Source organism: Rattus norvegicus, chromosome 8 (assembly GCF_036323735.1).
Source record: "Rattus norvegicus strain BN/NHsdMcwi chromosome 8, GRCr8, whole genome shotgun sequence".
NCBI lineage: Eukaryota > Metazoa > Chordata > Mammalia > Rodentia > Muridae > Rattus > Rattus norvegicus.
In genome coordinates this window covers 122,175,561-122,194,179 of record NC_086026.1, presented here as the reverse complement: position 1 = coordinate 122,194,179, position 18,619 = coordinate 122,175,561, and the positions used below count along the sequence as shown (strand labels likewise).

Genomic DNA, 18,619 nt, shown 5'->3' with positions numbered 1-18,619 from the left:
CTTCTCTCAGGGCTCTGCCTCAAGGACTTTCGGGCAGCTAGAGAAGACCCATTGAAAGGTCTTCTCATTTATATGTGCATCAGTTTAATCGAAAGCTAGTTATTGAATGTCCACCTCATGAAGTCTGCCTTGAGGACTCTACATCAGAGAACAGGCCCCTATTACCGCAGTGATTCTGACCTCCTTCATCTGAAACCTCCCACCGATTACCCACATATACATGTACATGCACAGACACACAGACACATGCACAGACACGGACACACAGACAGATACACATATACACATGCGCGTGCACACACACATATACATGGACACACAGACAGACACACACACATACGCACACACATACACACACATACACACACATGCACACATACACATACATACACATACACACATATACACATGGACAGATAGACAAGACACACACATACACACACATACACACATATACACACAGACAGATAGACAGACACACACATACACACACATACACACATATACACACGGACAGATAGACAGACACACACATACACACACATACACACATATATACACACACAAACACACACACATACACATACACACACATACACACACATACACACACATACACACATACACACACATACACACATATACACATACACACACATACACACATATACACACATATACACACACAAGCAGACACACATACACATACACACATACATACACACATACATACACACATACCATACACACACACACACACACACACACACACACCCCTTTTCGTTGATCTTCCCCAGGGCCCAAATAGAGTGAATACATACATTTCACAGGGTGGATGATCTGCTCATTACTCCATCCCCATGTCCAGAAACAATAGATGCTCAACAAAAACGATTGTGTGAATAATGCTAGAAGAGACCAGTGGATTGCAACATCGGAGGAATGATTACTTTGTATCAGATTAGGAAGCATTCAATGAAAAGTTGTTACTTAGAAAAATAAAGTTCACATCTACTAGACAGATCCACGGTTAGCTCCAAGACAGATTTATCCAGCCTTTCAGAAACAGAGGTGCTGGTTAGATGTGATGAATGACCACACGATGCCTGAAAAATTTTCCATTACCCTTTGCTACTTTTTCTTTTTGGACTGTCTGGGACCATCTGGAAACAAATGGGTTTGACCTCATTTCCAAAACTACTTGCAAAGTCTGTTCTTGCTAACCAGGAGCTAAATCTTCACTAGCGGTCGTCTCTGCCTGCTGCTCTGTTCCTATCTTACAGCGATGTCTACTGATGGGACTCGTGAGGACGTGGAGCATTTTCCCTGTCACAAAAGCTATCATTCACTAGAGATGTAGCAGGCAATAAGTCTAATGTCCACTGGAATAGCTCTGTGGAAGCGGCCCTGCCAAAGAAAACAGGTGCTCAATGACTATGGAACAAGTTTGAGCAGAGAATCCAAGCTGAGACCAGACACATGTGACCACTGTTCTCATGGCTGCGGAGATCAGGCAGGTAAATGTGTGCTCCCAGGCAACCAGAGAAGACCCTCTGAAGCTCTGTTTCATGTCTGAATCCGTTCAACAGTCATCTGCTGACTGTCTGCTTTGTACAGGGTTCAGAGAATGACCCAGGCTCAACTCAACCAGAGGGCATGCATGGCACATTTGTGGGGCCACCTCGGGTGTCTGACAGCCTTCCTTTGTAGGTTGTCTGACTCAAACAGCATTGTATGCAGGAAAAAAAACCACCCAATCTCCAAAGGTTTTCTAAAATAGCAAGAAATAGAGGCTGGGAGGAATGTCTTGGTAAATTGCTTGCCTTGTCTGTGTGAATTCAGATTCCCAGAACCCATGTAAAATACCAGGTGTGGCGGCATATGCTCATAACTCCAGGCATGGCAAGATAGGAGGTGGGGACAGGTGGATCCCTGCAGCTTTCTGGCCAGGTTGCTTAGCCTACTCGGTAAAGATCCAGGCCGATGAAAGAGGATCCTAAGGAGTGACATCCTGTCTTTGCCTTTGATCTTTACATGCATCTACACATGTGTACATATACATCTATATACAGACAGGCAGATACACGGGAGAAGCTTTCAGAAAACAAAGGCAGGGGTTTGAGGATGGAGTATTTTAACGTGTTTTCCCTACCAGGTGCAAGGTTTACTGGGCACCTCCTTCGCTCTTTTCTTCCATTGGCTGTGGTTTCTCCAACATTCATCATAGCTTGTTAAGAAAGATAATTTGGATCCTGGCTAGAAAACCCCTCCCAACGATCTGCTTCATTTTCGAGCAAGCAGAATGAAATCATCAAGACTAGAGAGCCAAAATAGAGAGACAGGGAGACAACTCACATGTAGGAGGCCTCAGGTATAGGTCTCTTTTCGAGGTGCTGTCAGAAGGAAGACAAGATAGGCTGTGTCTGGGACAACGTTCGTGGTTGAGGCAGCTGTTTGCTGATACCTCACACATCCTTAGAGACTCAAGAGTGTCAAGAGTGACACATGAGGGCTTGGGTAACCAATGGGTCACTTGACACTGTAAGGGTTTGGATTGTGAGGTCTCTGATTCTACTTCGGCTCTCCTCTGTGCAGATATGAAGCATGATTTACCAGTTATAAGAAAGGAAAGGCCCATGAGCAACTCAGTATCTGGGTCAGAGTCAGGCAGAAGTGGGGCAAGGGATGGACAGATTTACCGTCTCCCCATGTCTGGACATTGGCTTTGTAGTGATGAGCAGTTTGGTCATCTGGCTAGATACAGTGGAGCCTGGACCACAGGATGTTTGGGGGGATACTCCATGAGGCTAATAGAAGGGGAAACAAAACTGGGAGGCGTTTCTGGAGAAAGATGTCCTGTGTAGGAAACAATGCAGCGAGAAGCCACTGACCTTCAAGTGGGCAATGGATTCATGTTAGTCTTAGAGACAAAGAATTGTACCTTACCTTCTCTTTGTATCTCTGTTTCTCTCTCTCTCTCTCTCTCTCTCTCTCTCTCTCTCTGTTCCTGTGTAAGTACAGATGCACATGCATGTATGTGCGTGCAAAGCACGTAAATGGAGACTAGGGGTCAATTTTGTGTGTCTTCCTTAGTCTCTCTCCAGCTTGTTTTTTCCTTAAGACTCATTTCATTTTAAGTACATGAGTGTTTGTATGTATGTATGTATAACATGTGTATGCTTGATGGCCATGGAGGCTATAAAAGGGCAGCCTATCTCCTGGAACTGGAGTTACAGATGGTTTTGAGATTCATTGTGGGTGCTGGGAGCTCAACTCCAATCCTCAGCACGGCCATCAAGTGCTTTTGATTGATGAACTATCAGTCTAGCTCCATCTTCTTTTGCGAGACTCTTAGCTAGCACATGAGGCTAGGCTGGCCAGCCAGTGAGCTTCAAGGCTCACCCGTCTCCTCTCCTCAGTGCTGGGTTTACAGGTGTGCCGTCATGCCCAGCTTCTCTACATGGCCATGACTCTGATCTGACTCTCATCCCTGTGAGGGAAGAAGTTTACCAGAGGAACCATCTCAGCTCTGGAGACAAAGCTTCACTCCGTACATAGACCAGGCTGGCCTTGAACTTATGGTGATCCTCTTGCCTCTCCTACCCCTGCTCCCCGAGTGCTGACCATGCTTACATCATTGTCTTTTTAAGGTCCACCCCTTCTCTTCTGATCTATTCAGTCCAGCCTACAACATTTCAAGGTATTAGACAGAGTGAGTTATCTCTTAGCATCCTTGTCTCCTAGGGACCAAGCCTTTGAGATTTCAACTTACTTCATCCATGTACACCACTAGAGTATTTTCCTTAAGTAAAGGTCATAAGAAGTTAGTTGATCCTAGTTACTAAACTAAGTTTGTTAAACTCTCAGAACTCAGTGAAACTTCTACCCAGATAGGCTCAGCATTTGGGAGAGACTACAGAGCTTCACATTGAATTTTACACTTGTAGTATCACACAGTTTATGTGCTTATCCACCGCCCAACCAAAAACTCCTCGAGAGATTCAGAAAGAAAACCAGTTAACTTCATGTTCTCTCTCATAACTTCCATCCCTCCCCTACGTCCAGCATAGACTTGGAATCCGGTTCATTCCGGAGTAATCCAGTTCATTCCAGAGTATGGCGTTTTATTTATTTGCATCTACTTTTTAAATAATAAAGTTTAAAAAATTAAAAAAGTAAATTGTGGATTGAGATGGTGGCCCTTACCCGATTCTCCATAAACATTGGATTTCCTCATTGGCTGAGGCCTTGGGTTTGTGTTAAGCTAAATCTTTCCTCCTTGTAGAAGGCACAGGGTTTCATTGAACTATGTGCTGTCTTAGGACCAGTGGATCTTAAGGGTACTCTTTGCAAGTGCCAACTCCTTCATGAGATGACAACGAGGGTAGGTGAGGATGGCCCTGAGGGAAGTGTGTGGAATGAGCCACTGTCTTGAGGTTTGGGTGACAGAGGCTCTTCTGGAAACGGAAATCTCATTGCTGATGTCAACCAATCCTAGGTTAGGCATCTCTCACTTGGGTAAAAAGCTGTGGAGAGCCCGGCATGTAGCCAGCACTGCCTACCCAGTACTGGTTCTGTCTCCAGATGCAGGCATGGGGAACTCAGGTGTTACATCAGCCTTTCTCTTGCTATTGCTACAAAACAGGGTTTTGAACAGCAAGAAAAACACCAAGGGCTTGTTTTGGTTGTAAGGTGAAGGGCTGGGATGTGTTGGCTTTCTAGGGAGCTGGGGAGAAGGTACTACAGGTCCAGAAGGGTGCTGCTGGCGTCCCACCTGCTCTCCTCGCTCCTATCACCAGGGCTACTTGATCCCAAACAGCTGGACTCCTTGCATCACTGATTGGAGATTGTGTGCTCTGGTTACTGGAGCGCCTCTGCTCACCCCTGCACAGAATTCTAAGTCCAGGGGAGTGTGGGTTTCCTGTTTAGCCCCATGAAAACCTCAACTGGCTACAAGACTCAAAAGTGACTGTCCACCTCCCATGTTCCTCCTTCCCAGGTTCAGGGTGAGTCTCCTCTCTGTGGGAGCTTCCTGACTTCATTGTGTGGCCTCTTCTTCCACCCTGTATTCCCTAACTGGTTTTCTTGGGGGAAGTTTTTAATTCCTCGCTTGTATGTGAATTTTAAGTCTTGGTCTGGCATTGAGCATCTGAGAAATGGATCTCTTTCCCCTCGTGAGTCTCAAAAGCCTAAAATAAGATTTGTTCTCATTTTACAGACAAGGAAAGGGAGGCTCAAAGGATAAAGCGACTCTGCAGTTTGGGATTCTAATCTGCTTCTGGGCCCGGGATCTGTCTGTGCCAGGAAAACGAACTAGCATTTGGATGCAGTTCGCTAGGGGGCGCCTCAGAACCCCGGGTGTCTGGAGGCCACATCGGAATGGTCTCCTTAATTGAACCACAGGAAATGAGAAGGGTGGGAGGTCTGAGGAACCTTAAGCCCCCTGACTCCTCTTCCTCTACACACACACACACACACACACACACACACACACACACACACACACACACACACACACACAGAGACAGAGAGAGACAGAGACAGAGACAGAGAGACAGAGAGACAGAGACAGAGAGACGAGACAGAGAGAGACAGAGGCAGAAGAGAGAGAGGAGGAGAGCGAGCACCTGGATAAACCAGCATCCTCTGTAGAACCAGAACTGTGCTCTACTTCATGGGAAGCCCCAGGGTGGATCAGGGTGCTTGACAGTTCACAGGCACTCAACTCAGGCCACTAGACCTTCGATCGAAGGACCTAACACAGGGCATCTTCCTTTATGAAAAGGCCTTTCTGGAGAAATCAATTAAGTCCTAATGAGATTTTCTGAGTTCTTAAAAAGAATTGCAACACCTTGAGTCAGTTTCTTACTGTCACCTACATCATGGCTTACAGGGAAGACTTCAAGCCAAAGCCCCTCTGAGGTGTGGTCTCCAGCGGCGTTAGCCGATTCTGTCAGGTTCTTCACCCTTGATACATTTTCGGACGACATGCATATTTTAAGAGTCCAGTGACATCAATTCTAATTCTGGGGAATTACGAATTCTTCTCCATTTCTTATGCAGAAATCTTCCACTAAAATTAAGCCTAGTCATTATATCAGACATTAAATGTGAGAAACGGGCCGGATCTGATTGAACCACTCCAGAGGGGGCCAAACGATGGCGTTATTATTTTTAAATTGGGAACCAATATAGCCTTTTGTGTTTTGCTGGCAGTGATATTGGATATTTTTCTTACTTGAATTTTTATCAAACCTCCCCAGAGTGTACAAATCCGGATCATAATTCAGATGGTCACAGTTCCTGGAACTTTTTTGTCGTTGTTGAATGCTGTGTGGGTGGACATCAGGATTGGCGAGAGGCCCCACTGAGAACAGGCGGCTGCTGGACAGTCTCCCTTCAGCCCTGCTCCGCTAATGTCTCTCCCGGTGTGGGCTAGCGCCAGGCTGCTTGTTTCGTACCAGCCCACGGTAATTGCCTGAGCCTCTGTAATGCCTTAGTTCTCGGCTGGGGCTGAGAATGTGGGGGTGGGCTCTAGGGGTTGAGCAGCATTTGAAGTCATCACTGTACAGGGGACTATGTCTAGGGTCAGAAGTGGTGAGGTGAGATCAGAAGGAGTTTGTGGAAATAACCAGATTGAACTGGATGCTTGACTCTAAATTTATGCAAATAATACGTGGACCTGGGTGATACCGATGGCTTTGTGGCAAACTCCCACCAGGAGTTAGCAGAAGAATAGTGTGTTGTTTGTTTCTTGTGGCCCTGAGGGTCTGGAATCTGGACAGAACACAGCAGGGGCAGAATATCTTGGTTTCATTTCCTTTCTGCTGGGCGGAGATGTCCTCTGTGCTTCCTCTGTCCAGGGATGAGGACAGAAGATAAAGCTGGTCAGGAAGGACAGAGAGACAGCTCTGAGGATGCCCTTGCTGGAGGGACCAAGGATAGCAGGAACTTCTGGTTCTCTAGTTCTTGTCCTCTGGCCCTGCCTAGAAGCTGCGCACCTGGACATGAGAGGAGGCTACCACACAGCACATGGGCAGCCAACTGGACTGTACCTCACCCCAGTTTCTACCACAAATCCTTGAAAAATCTGCTAGGGCAGCAGCGTATCTATTGCCAGGGTTCAGTTGGGCTACACAGGAGTGCTGCTTTCTGTCTCTCTTAAGCTCCCACAATAAACTTCTCTTTAAAACTCTCCCCTTATGGTTTGTGAATTGGATCCTTTGAATTCTCTGGACAAGGATGCAAAAGCCACCTGTCCTAGTGACTTTAGAGGGCACCGAGTTTTCCTGGACCCTAGCGGCCAAGGTAAGTTTATCGAGGACTCCATTGCTGTCAAAAACACCTTCAGATCTCCTGTCTTACCTACGATAGTTCTAGTAACTGGGGACAGACTGCAAGGGCTCAGCTGGGGTCACAACTCTCTTTTGCTTTGCTGTGTGGCTTCAGGGTTTCTTCGGTCCTCACAGACCACTCAGGATCAGCAAGGTGTGAGATTTCTAACAGGGGAGCTCAGAGCAACCAAAAGAGTGCAAAAGCCGAAACTCTGGAGATGCCTACATGTATTTTTGTGCAATTTGTGCATGCCGTGCCTGCAGAACCCAGAAGAAGGCATCAGATCTGTGGACCTGAACTTGCAGACACTTGTTTAGTTGCTGTGTAGGTGCTGGGAATGGATTGAGGGTCGTTGGGGGAGCACCCTGTGCTTTTAACCACTGCACATCCCCCCCCCCGTTCTACTTAGAACAAGCATAGAACCACCCCACCCCCAGTATTCTTCCAATACCCTTATAGGTCAGTTAATATTCAGTAGGAGGGGGCTCTGCAAAGGTATGAGGAGTGGAAGACGTAGCCTTCTAAAGTCTGCTGGTGTGAGAGACCTCATACCAGCTGGGAACCTTATAAAAGGGGACCAGAGACCAGCTGGTAGAAGTCTTACAAGTCTAGTTAGGAGGTGGCTCAGGTCAGCTGGATCAGAGACAGAGGAGGCTGTTGAAGTCACCATGCACCAGTGGCTAGAATAGAGGCATGAGCGCTCAGTCAGAGCTGCTGAGACCAGGGTGAGGCTGAGGGAGATGCTTATCATGGGATGGCTGGTCTGAGATTTAGCGTGTTTCTTTTGTTCTTGCTTTCAAGTAAAGCGGCTTGCAGGGGACTTCATAGGATCATGGTAGGATCACGGTGGGACAAAGCACAGAGGTGTCAGCTGTGAACCCAGCCCATTGCCTGGCACATAGCTAACATGGGAAACAGGTCGGTATCATTGCCATCAGAGTAACGGTAACACTAATGGGGACAGTGTTGTGGGCATGGAGATAGGTGCTGGGGGTGTGGGGATGAAGTCAAGGAAATGGACATTTCCAGACTCCTTGACCAGCTCCTGCACCTGGCATCATCTGGTTTCTGTCTCTATGCACACCGATGGCCTCTGCAGGAACTACTGAACTTAGAGACAAGCAGACCTTTGGAGGTATTAATAAATCTGTACTCATGATGGTCAGGTCTGTCTGCCTCCTCCCTCTCCACTTTTTTTCTGTGAAGAAAGGCACACTACCACAGCGCTTTCAGGTGGACAGCAGTCTCAGGGCCAGCAAGTTTTGTCCTGCTGTGCCTTACACACTGACTTCAGCTCTTGGTAACGTTTACATTTGAATGTCCCCAGCAGGTAATGCTCTTTTGGGAGACTGCAGAAGCACCAGGAGGTGGGGCGTAGCTAGTGGAAACCGGTTACTACTGTGGGCCTTTGAGTATGATAGCTCTGCCCCTGGTCCCTTTAGGCTCTCTCTGGGCTTTCTAATCTATGGTGTTGTGAGGAAACTTTGCTACACTCTCTGGTGGCCTTCAATGAAGTATTCTACTATGTCTCCCCCTCTGGGATGGATAGAAACCCCTTTGGGTTATCTGGGAACAGGGAAACTCTGTTGAGAAGTGTATCCATTATACTGGCCCGTGGGCAAATCTGTGGGGTATTTCCTTAGTCAGTGATTGATGTGAGAGTCCACTGTGGGCAGTACCATTCCTAGGCAGATGGTCCTGGGTTTTATAAAAACACAAGTTCAGCAAGCCATGAAGCAATCAAGCCAGTAAGCAGTGTTTCTCCATGGCTTCTGTTTCAGTTCCTGCTCCTGGTTCCTTCTGGAGTCCTTTCCTGATTTCTTTTAACTATGGGCCATGTCATAAATTCATAGGTCAAACCCTTTTCTCCCCATGCTGGTTTTGGCCAGTCTCTTGCCCCTTCCGTAGAGAGCAAGCTAGCACACTCCCTTAATTTCTTTCTGTCAGATGTGGTCACAGCAGCATGAGAATGTCCAATGCAACCCCTGTTGCCTTAACTCTGGGCATTGGCTTCTTGACTGTGAAGTGGAAAGCATCCATCTTGTTTCTCCAGAGCCTGTTGAAGGCATTGTGTGGTGAGGGCTGCTGGGAAGACACTTGCAAACTCCATAGTGCCCCATGGATGTTGACACTGCTTTACAAAACATAGGTTTTAGTGTTAGTGGAGCTGGATAACTGGATAGCCAATCTGCCTATGAATTTATGTATGTACATGTGTATACATGCATGTATGTATTTAAGTATCTACCTATCCAGTACCACTTACCTACAATAGGTTCTCTGCTAATTGTGTATCCCACTAGTTATGGGTTTTTACAGAATAAGGAACTTTGGTTTTCTAGAGAGCCCTCAGGAAGGGGTGGGGGAGTTAGGGAGTAAAAATGCCTAGTGTGGTGAGGTATAGTGGTGTTTTTCCTGTGGAACATCCCCCAAAGGTTCCATAGGCATTGTTTCCCCCACGAGACCTCCAACAGAATTTATTTGCACAGCAGAGCAGGACCTGAGCATGCATGTGTGGGTACAGCTGGTCCCTCCCGCTCATAGCTTTTCATTGCCATCTTGCAAATGTCCTCTGCCTGAGGCCAAGGGAGGTCAGTCCAGTGATGGATAAAATGATGAATTTTTACATCCCTTCCACTGTTTGCTAAAGACTCAGTGAATGTTTACCAGCCCACCGTGAACTTTCAGGCTTCTCCAGAGGATAGCAATTTAGTTGCACATGTGGAAACATTGTCATTATCTGTTTATGGCTGACCAAGGAAGCTGGAGGGAGTTGGGTCATGCCTCTCGCTCTCTTTTCCCCTTCCTCCAATTTGCCCTGGGTCTGCCTCTCCATCCTTCTCACAGTCCAGCCGTGCAGCTGCATTCATTTACTCTCCCCAGTTCTGCCCGGATCTGCCATACAAGGAACCGAATGGTTTGGAGCCACAGACTCATTTCCCAGGCAGTGAATTGTAATAACAGGACGAAGAGATGAGAGTCTTGATCTTGGTGCACACCTCCTGGGTTTACGGGAGGGAACAGCATAACTGGGGCTGTGTGTGTGTGTGTGTGTGTGTGTGTGTGTGTGTGTGTGTGTGTGTGTGTGTGTGTTTAATGGGTAGGTGTCAGTACGTGGGCTCTGGGACGTGTCTCGTGAACACCAGCGATGAAGAGTGTCGGCAGCATTCGCTGCTTGGTAATGAGATTCAGTGTTATGGGACTGTTATTTTTAGGGTTTAAACTAGGAAAATCTCGTTTCCCCACTAGAGGCCTCTTTTCTGCCATTCTGGAGCAGACCAGGTGAGAAATCCAGTGTCATCCTTGAGAGCAATAACAGATCCAAGTTAGCACATAAAATACTGCTCTCACAAGTCTGGTTGACAAGAGTGAGCTTAAAAATGGAATTTTTGGTCCGAGACAAGCAAGGAATAGACATTAGAAAGAGAAATGTGAAAGTACTGAGTTAAATGAGGACAACTGGAGACAGACTCTTAAAATGGACAGAACTTGACGGTATTCTTTGTGGCAAGTCAAGTATCCACGTCCATTGCAAGTCTGCCTGCCCATGTCTGTCTGTCTGTCCACTTATCTTTTTACCCATAGTCATTACATACCTATTCATCTTCGATATGTATGAGACACCATTGGCTATACCCTATTGTACACCGCTAGATGGTTTTGGTCTAAATTCCCTCCCTCGGTCACCTTTACCTGTTCATGCTCACACACACTTAGTCAGATTCCATGAGTAGAACTAGTAAAATGATTCTCTGTAGGTCTGGGGGCTTTTCTGGTTTGGCACTAATGGGCTCTTGAGGTAGAGGTTTCGATTGCTCTATATTTTGATCCAATCAACCATTGCACCAACTGTAGCTTCGTAGAAAAATCCAGAAGCTCGAGCATGGAGGTGCTCATGACTTTGATGGCCAGCCACGTGGTTGACGATCTGTGAATGTGCTTCTTTGTGCCAACCTCTCTCATGAGGGACAAACTCGAAAGTCAGTATCTGCCCCCCACTCCCAGGCCAGCTCCGTCAAGCATGCTGTGTCCCCAATCAGAAGTTCTTTTCTGCCTGCCTGATTCACCCTGGTCACAGCTTTCTCACACTATACTGTTTCTTGGGTCAAAGTGGTAGAGCCAAGCATGGCTTCCTGTTCACCTCCCGCCTGGTGTGCCCACTTCCAAAGGGTTCTCCAGAGTCTGTCCCTTCTCACCTCACTGCTTGCCCTGGCCACCAGGGCTCATTGTCCTGATTACTTCAGTGCCTCCTTAGTGGCCTCTTTCTTCAACAGCCTCCCTGCCTGGAGCTGTCCATGTCTCCTCAAAATCCTCAGCGCCACCCTGTGGCTGTTCCCAAACTCTCTGAAGGATCCCCCTTGGGCACTTCAGTGCTTTGGGTCTGCCCATCCCCAGCCCCCAGTGGCAGCCCGGAAGAGGCTCTCTGTCCACACTTGGCCTCCTCCTGACTCTGACTCATCTGTTCCCTCCCACCTCCTGTTCTCTCTGCCTACACTAACTTTCTTCTCCAGAGGTGAGGACTTACTTGTCTAGCATTCCATTTTGTTCCTATTTGAATGCCACCTCCCGAGAGAGAGAGAGAGAGAGAGAGAGAGAGAGAGAGAGAGAGAGAGAGAGAGAGAAAGAGAGAGAGATTTTCTCTTTGAGGATTTAGAATAAAGCACCATCCCCAGCCCCCATCCTCTTGGCTCTGCTTCTCAACAACCTGTTTTATTTTTCTCCACAGTGGTCACTACCTACCATCTGACGTCTTACATCTATGTATTTGACTGGTTCCTCTGAAGGCAGGGTCAGCTTCCTGAGACTGGGGGCTTTCCCTGGTCAGCAGTATCTCCAGTGGCTAGAACAATATCTGGCATGTACAAGTTACTCATGAATTATTTGTTAGCCAACTGAAAACTGGTGAGATGACTCTGTGGGAAAAGGCAACTGTAGCCACGATGGCCCATAGGACTTAAGTGGTTGAAGGAGAGAACTGACTACCCATAGGCTGTCCCTCAGACCTTTCCACAGGATATGGCACTTGCATACCCAAATACATGAGAGTGCACACGTGTGCTTGTGCGCCCATACACACAAATACATAAGATATAAAAATATAAATGAATAAATGAGGATGTTACTAGTGCTTTGTACGATGCCTTTGCACATCATCTCTAGCAGTCATTTTGTTTGGATGCTACTGGATGAGCAATAAGGAAGTGCACTGTAACAGAACACTTTGAAGGTGGGATGATGCTCTGGGTGACTCACTCACCGAGAGCTCCTTGTTTGGAGGAAGTTGCTCAATAGAGCAGCTGGTGGATGGACAGTTCTGACAGGCACTGAAAACCGGAGACAGAGCAAGAGGCATAAGCAGAGACTATGGAGGAAGGCTGGTTACTGACTCACCCCACTGGCTTTTATTCAGCTGTTTTCTTATGGAACCCAGGACCACCTGCCTAGGAATGGTGCCACCCATGGTGGGCTGGGACCTCCTATATTAATTAGCAATCAGGATAATGACCCATAGATATAGCCACAGATGAAGTTGATCTGATCAATTCCTCAATGGGGAGGAACTGCCCTCTGTTATGTCAGATTGACAATAAAGAAAAATAAACAAAATGCCAGATCACCTATGAAACTTTCTTCTGGTATATAAGTTTGCTATCATGGTACAAAACAAACAAACAAACAAAAAAAAACCAACAAAAAAAAAAACAAAAAAAAACAAAAACAAAAAAAAAACAAAAACAAAACAAAAAAAACCCCCACCTCTCTGTTTTCACAGCAGCTTAAAGCACATTTCTGAAAGGGATGGATAGAGGAAAGGTGGGCTTCTTAAGAGGGTGACTGGTAGTAGAATTTTATTCAGTCACAAGGCAAAATAAAATTATGAACTTTGCAGGGAAATGAGTGGACCTAGGGAGCTTGATATTAAGGGAGATGATCCAGGCTCAGAAAGACAAATAATTCATTTTTTTCTCATATATGGACCCCAGCTTGATTGCTATATATGTTTATCTAGGTGGCAGAAAATGTAGGCAGAGCCTAGGAAACCGGAAAGGAGCCAGAGAGGACAAAAAGACGCTAGCAGAGAGGGTAGGTAGGGAAGGCTATAAAACGGTAAGATGTTAAAGTGGAGACTACATGGGTGAAAAAGATACAGTTGAGGGGAAGGAGTGGGTGTTGGAGCTGAACAAAATCGACAGAGGGGAAACTGGTTACTTTGTAAGCTAATTACAAATCAATAAACATAGATCATTCTGGAAGAGGGGGGAGGACTGTAAGAGCTAGAGGGTAGGGAGGGCAGTCTGCTGGCCATGACACTCATGAACTCACAGCTACTCCCGGGACATCAAGGCTGACAGCATCCCGGCATGGGCAGGAGCCTCACTGCTAGCTGAGGCGCTGTCAGCTACTGAAGGCTGCTCCTTGTGGAAGGATAGTCGCTTTCCTTCAGAGATGAGGGTCCGGGTAGGCTGACCATTCTCCAGTGTCAGACCCCATACACACACACACAAGGACAACGCTAACTGGATTCCGTGGGCTAAAAAGAGGACGTGAAGTTGGGAGGGAGATGTGAGGGTGGAATCTGGGCAGGCGGGCGGGTTGAGGAGTGGATACGATCAAAATCCCTTTCATACACATGTGGAATTTCCGAAGAATGAATATATAGCTTAAAAATAGAAAAGATAAAATTAAAAAAAATAAAGGGACTGGACAATGCAGAAAGGGAAATGACTGTGAATTGGGCCTATTACAATATCTAGGGAGGAGCGGCGGGCCTTCTGGAGCATGCGCAGTGCACGCACGGTCTATAGGGTTGAACCCATTTTCCCGATTGTCCCCAGGATCTGCGTTGTCATCCTCAATGAGAAATTCCAGGACTCGAGGGGTGAATTACTCATCTTTAAATGACTGATGGCCTAATATAAACCTCAAATTTGGAACCCTGAAAATTCAAACTTGGGTCAGTATTCAGATTCAAGGCTCTGTAGGAACGGTGAACTAAGTTTATCCAGTGCCGTTCTGAGATGGTCAGGGGCTAAAAGTACGGTTTCCGTTTCTTCTTCTTCCTCTACTTCCTCTTTCTCTTCTTCCCATTCCTCTCCTCTTCCTCCTTTCTTCTTTTTTCTTCCTTCTTCTCTTTCTCCTCTTCCTCCTCTTCTTTCTTCTTCTGTAATAAGTCTCAGAGAAGACAAAGTCAGATGCCATAGCAGGGCACTGAGACCCCTAGGGCCTGCATGGTCACGTGGTTCTGATCTGTTAAGAAGGTTCCATCAGTGGAAACGGCAGGCATGGCGGAGATAGTGGGGTAGACGCTGTTCCCAGGAGGAGGCAGGCTGACAGGAGATCTGGTCATTTCTAGGAATGGTGGTTGAGATGTCTCCAGAAGGAGGTGGCAAGGCGCTGTATGTCATGTCACAGCTAATTCCAGGCCTAGATGTTGTGTTCACCCTTAGCCTCATATGGAAGTGGGTCCCGATGTGAGTCACACCGTCGCCTCTGGTTGTCCTCTGACAGTGATCACCCTGTTAATCAATGCCAACAGGTTTCAAAGGAATTTTTTCAGAATGATGCAAAAATGTAACAGAAGGCTTGGTCAAACCCAGCTGGCCTCAGGTCTCTCTGGTCATCTGATGTATCTGTGCTCATTAAAAGTCAGCTGAGTTTTAATTCCCAAGTCTCTGGAATCAGGTTAACAAGTTCAGTACTCGGTGTATAGATAAGTGTGAGAGAGAGGCTTAGGTATGCCTCTTTATACTAGGTGAGCTGTAGAATGCTTTTTGCCCCCTTCCCATATATCTCTGCCCCTCCCTCTAGAGAGCAATAAGGGTTTCCTTGCTTTATCCAGGAGCTTCTGCACCCTTTGGGGGGGCATATTCAACTAATAGGTAGGGATACTTTGTACTGTATTCAGCTAACAGGCAGGAATACTTTGTACTGTATTCAGCTAACAGGCAGGAATACTTTGTACTGTATTCAGCTAACAGGCAGGAATACTTTGTACTGTATTCAGCTAACAGGCAGGTATACTTTGTACTGTATTCAGCTAACAGGCAAGGATACTTTGTATTGTATTCAACTAATAGGCAGATATAGGATGATGTCATACAGGTGAAGGCAGGTACAAGATAGAACGAGGCCTATCATTGGACGAGAAGGAAAGATGGGCAGGAGAAAAGTTTGAGGGAAGAGGAGGAAACTAGAACAGGAAGAGCAGAGGAAGTCGTGGAGAGAACATGGAGGCTGATGTTAAGATTCCACTGTGTGTATTTACAGGTTGTTATGAATGTTCTTAAGGGATGGATGCGTATAGGACTTTATATGTTTAGGTGGGTAATTATATCTTATCAATTGGATCAGAGGTTGTTGTGTTGTGTGTTCTTTCATGTGGGGATTTAAGTTCAAGAGAGTATGTGGTGGCTGGAGACACTAGGCCGCCACGGAATTGGGATGTATACTTCTGGCATGGTGGCGACCTGCCTTGGGAACTAGATGGGTAGAGAGATTGTTGCCAGGCTCAGAGAGAAGCCATCAGCAGTGTGATATGGGATGGAGCAGAGCGGGTGAGAGGCTTTGCTGACTGAGATGAAATATCTATCAGATATCTTGAGGCACTGTGGTGCTGGATCTAGTGGGGGTAAAAGACAGCATTTTTAAATTTTTTTCTTTCATAATTTTACAGCAACAGTTTGTATTGCATTCAACTAGCATGCAGGGTCTTAGTTTCTGGAAATCAGACTTTAAGCCAAGGTTTCAGGCATTATGTTTTATTTGGAAAATAAAATGACCTGGTTGTGGTGGCTCCTACCTGTATCTCAAGTGCTTGGGAGGCTGGGGAAGGAAGATTGTGAGTTTGGGGCCACCTGGGCTACCTAGTAAGACACTGTCTGGAAACCATAGCACACCTTCGAGAGTGGGAAATGTTAGGGAATTAGAACTCTCAAAACAGTAAAATCAAATAAGCCCCTAGCCATGCCTGGTGGGAGTGGTGGACTGTAAACACTAGAGAGAACGAAAAGCATTCTTTAGAAGACAAAGCTGGAGCCGTGAGATAGGGAGAGGAAGGCAGCCAAGAAAGGATTCGCTAACAAGCCAGTGCTCCAGTTTCCAATGAGAGTGACCAGACCTCATCCGCAGGGACATTCTGGGAAATAATAGATGACAAGCTCAGGCTTTTCTCCCTCTTGTGTTTACATACACACTCCTACCAGTCATGGGTAGGGGCTTATTTTATTTGACTGTTTTGAAAGTAAAACAGTACTCTCTTTCTTTCTTGAGGAAAGTCCTCCCATCAAGAGGTACCAGCAATGGCAGTGAGAAGTCCACTTTGAAGTTAAAGAATGGAGAGGACTGGGGGTTATGAATGGGGCGCAGCACCCAATTTATGGCTTCAAATAATAGAGGTACGTCTCTTGATTAGTCCTCAACCAAAGTGAGCCTATGGCTGTACTCAATGGCTTCTTTTGATGGAGGGTCATCTTCCGTGATGAAGAGCTTTAACTGTCAACTTGATATAACCTAGAATTACGTGGGAAGAGAGTGTCAGTGAGAGACTGTCTTCTTTGGGTGAGTCTATAGACATACCTATAAGGGATCGTCATGGCTAACTGATTTGAGAAGGCATAGTCCACCTCGGGCGTCACCATTCCTAGGAATGAACTGAATATGGAGCTGAGCACGTGCAAGGGAGAATGTACGGGCATTTTTCTCTCTGTCTTTGATGGTGGATGTGATGTGACCAGCTGTGGCGGGATCCTGTGCTGTGACTTCTTAACAATGGACCGTAACCTGGAATTGTGATCTAAAGCAAACCGTTTCCCCTCCAGGTTTCTTTACACTGGGGTTTTTTTTTTTTTTTTTTCAGCATCAAAACCAAGACTGGGACTCCTTCCTTATGCCAGATAACCAAAGGAAAGAGATCGTGATAGAAGGGCCACCATTCATTGCTATTTTCTGAACGCAGTCCACACTGCCCACCATTCTAGCACGATCTAAGTAAGCCAGTTGCATGGAAATAACTGCTGTAAGAAACATCATTCATCTGATTGACCGGCATCATTTATAGTGGCACAGGTATGTACAGAAAGACACTGAACAGTGTGGAGACCAGGAAGAAGTGGATCTTGGCAGTCTCCATCAGAAACATGAACTTTTCTTGGCCCCAGAGTAGCAGCCAGTGCTTCTTAGGGAGATGGTACAACGTCACTATACCTTATGATGGATGAATGAGCCATGGTTCCTGCAGTTCTCAATTCCAGTTGCCTTCCAGAAGGATGGATTATGCTTACGAAGTCTCTGGGTGGGGTGGTGGTAGTGGTACTGGTTCATCTTTATTTGAGGGAGGGAAAGGAAGTTAAAAGTGGACCTGCAGGATTATGCCATGGTTTCCAGGTACAGTCTGGAAGCCCCTGAGTCCGTTTGGTGAGAAACCCTGACAGGGGGAGGGCTTGTGGCAAGATGTATGCATTTCTGTATTGCTCTGCTGTGATTGACACCGTCACAGCAGCACTAATAACTTCATACATTGCTCCGAGGAGTCAGTCCCTGTTCCTGTGTCTGTAGCGTCTTGTGGTATGATTCATGAGTCACTAGTGTAAGCGATGTTTCAAATCCCCTGACAGAACATGGAGTGTGTTGGAGGAAGCTTGGGGTGTCAGAAGGATTCAGGTCTCAATTTCCTATTTCTGACTTGCTCACTGTGTGACCTCGAGCCAATCACTTTAATGTAGGCCTCTGTCTCCCTTTTGTGGAATGTGGACGGTTACTAAGTACCCATATTTCTTGTTAGGATTCGATGCAGTAATAGTTTGTCCCAGCACACATCCTGCACACACAAATAGAATATAAAGTAAAGGAGGACCAAGCTCGTGTTTCTAAATATTCCAATTATGGGTTATTTTCATGTCTGAGGATTATGAGGAGACAGCCCTAGTGTCTGTTAGCATGGTTTAACTGATCTGACTGGGCTGGCGGAGTCCTGGAAATTCAGAGGCTGAGACAGGAGGATCACTTAAGCCAAGGAGTTTAAGTCCAACTGCAGCAACAAAGCAAGTTTCTCTTCCAAAGTGCGTGTAGGCAAGAAAGTCATATTTAATGGAGGACATGACATCACCCTGAAGAGTCACTTCTATTTTGCATTTGCGTCATGTGCAAATCGATGTCTGTTTCTGGGTTTCTTGTCTATGTTAGTTCTAATTATCTTTCTGTTTGCTTAAATGTCTGTCTTTATTATTTTGTATAGCCTTTCCCACATCCCAGAATCATGAATAATAATCCATGCTCACCCTATATT

At 46.2% G+C, this 18,619-nt stretch overlaps 1 long non-coding RNA gene across 2 annotated transcripts in view; it reads left to right on the top strand.

The window, feature by feature from the left end:
- The window catches only part of LOC102554279 (uncharacterized), a 52,784-nt gene that overhangs the window by 22,483 nt on the left and 11,682 nt on the right, over window positions 1-18,619 (top strand). For both annotated transcript variants that reach the window (XR_005488501.2, XR_005488500.2), the window contains exon 5: window positions 17,192-17,400. This is a non-coding gene — a long non-coding RNA (uncharacterized LOC102554279). The remainder of the gene's footprint in view (window positions 1-17,191; window positions 17,401-18,619) is intronic.